At 38.4% G+C, this 2006-nt stretch overlaps 1 long non-coding RNA gene across 1 annotated transcript; it reads right to left on the bottom strand.

Moving 5' to 3' along the window:
• Positions 1 to 322: 322 nt before the first annotated feature.
• LOC149171890 (uncharacterized) lies at positions 323 to 1083 on the bottom strand. The gene is made up of 3 exons (XR_016259587.1): positions 888 to 1083; positions 526 to 797; positions 323 to 414 (listed from the first exon to the last, which is right to left on the bottom strand). It is a non-coding gene; the product is annotated as an uncharacterized LOC149171890 (long non-coding RNA).
• Between the last annotated feature and the right edge of the window lie 923 nt (positions 1084 to 2006).

Genomic DNA, 2006 nt, shown 5'->3' with positions numbered 1-2006 from the left:
GTACTATTAAACATAAGATATGCTCACTCAAGGGAAAGATTACTAGCCGAGGATTTAGACTCCAAACACCTAATTGGAAGTTGGTTTATGTGGCCTCAAACCAAATGCACTTGGACTCATATTTTTTTCTTGACTAACCAGGGGAATGCCCGAATGCTTTTCCCCTCTGTGAGGGCTATGTGTCTGTCTGATCTCACTTATACGGGGGCTATATATTTGTTTAGCTTCTGCAACTTGGGGACTTAATGCAGACTCGGATCCATGAATTGGTGTGCAATCACTCGAGCTAGTTATCTGTGGACTATATGTGTGTTTGACCTCACCGCAACTTCATGTAATCATCTCATCCAAAACTTCGCCATCATTTGCACCTGTTCCCATGCTTCCTAGTCCGAACCCCTGAATTCCAGCTTCCTGCAATCAATATATGTTACAGTTCAATTTATTATTGTTCATTCTGCAAGGCTTATGAAATAGAATTGAGTAATATTTTTAAAATTTGTTTGATATGTGTCTTGCATTCACTGTTATATTGCATGGCATTCCAGGGGCTTCTTCATACTCTGCTGCATCCAATTCTTGAAGATGTGCTCCTTTGAAAAACTTGGGAAGGATATACTGCCTCGCTGGGACTAACAAGTTACAACATGATTAGTAGTGGGAAGAGAACACCATCTATAGGCACCCATGTGATACCAAAACATGCCAGCAAATAACATGTCTGGAAAATGGTGAAAGTGGCAATTGTCTTGAAAGGCACCGTTTCAAGAAATGTAGCATGATACTCCTAAAGTTCTCTGTAACCATCAGTTCAACATTGATCAGCTTTGAAAACTATATTACAAGCATTAAATTCAATAACATTATAGTTTGAATAAAGTTCATACTTGTATCTACGGCTTGGAGCAGTGAAAAGAAACAATAGCCTTTCCCAAAATTGATTTCCTGGCAAACTCTCTATGGCCATGAAGGCAAAGTAACCCCAAAGCACAGAAGTTGGGATCTTTCTAATGATGGGCATTACTGCAAGGCAGCCAACCACCATCAGAGATTGCAACAAATTACTCAATTTTTGTTCTTTCACCTCAACAGGAAGCAGGTCATCCACGTCCTTGTCAACATTAAAAATTGATTCATCAACTGGGGCATCCATATTCCCAGTACTTGCGGCCAACTGAATTGTGGTCTCTTTCAATTCCTTAAGTGCCTGCATAAATGGTTGGGACATGACAAGACAAATAAATAAAGGGAGAGGAAAATTAGATAAAATGAAACACCCAAACTCAAAAATAAGACCATTACCAAGGCAGGTGGAGGCTGATAAACCATTGGGGTCTGCATTTGCTCATAGGCTTCTTGCATGTTTCCGTATAATTGCCCTAAGGTTGAATTTTTCTGCATACTTTTCCGGATTGTTGTCACTAACTTGCTAAGCACCAACTGTAACAAAAGTACTTGTAAGTTACTCGTCTATAAAATGTCTGAATTGTGTCTTTTCCCTGAGAAGCTGCAATTGATAATTCCAATATATTGGTACCTGATGTTTGAGGGTAGCTAAGCTTTTCATGTGCATTGGAGATTCAGGAATAACACCATTTGAAGGAGGTATGCCAACAATACCACATAAAATAGTCTGTCACAATAAAAGGAAAATTTATGAATCCACTAGAGATTTTTTATGGAGGTGAAAACAAAGAATGAAGAGTTAGATCAAGATGTCTTCAGGAGAGAAAAATCTCTTCCAGAATAGGGTAGCCAGTGACAGTTGAACCTAAACATGAACCCTGACAAAAATTACAACATAGTTCTAAATAATATATATTTACTGAGGTAATTTGCATACCAAAAATCCTAAGAGAAGTCATAATGGTATGAAGAAGGTTTTCTTAAGTTGAACTCATTTTGTTGGGCAAGTTGGGATGCAACGCTGTGATCAAAATAATAAAGCACTGCAATCATTGTTGCCCGAATGAAAGCTCCAGAAATGCATAACAATGGCACATCAT

This window comes from Pinus tabuliformis, chromosome 4_2 (assembly GCF_031772625.1).
Source record: "Pinus tabuliformis cultivar Carrire ecotype Pingquan chromosome 4_2, CPIR1, whole genome shotgun sequence".
NCBI classification, from domain to species: domain Eukaryota; kingdom Viridiplantae; phylum Streptophyta; class Pinopsida; order Pinales; family Pinaceae; genus Pinus; species Pinus tabuliformis.
Note: the sequence above shows the minus strand (reverse complement) of the source record. Positions and strands in the feature narration are given on the sequence as shown.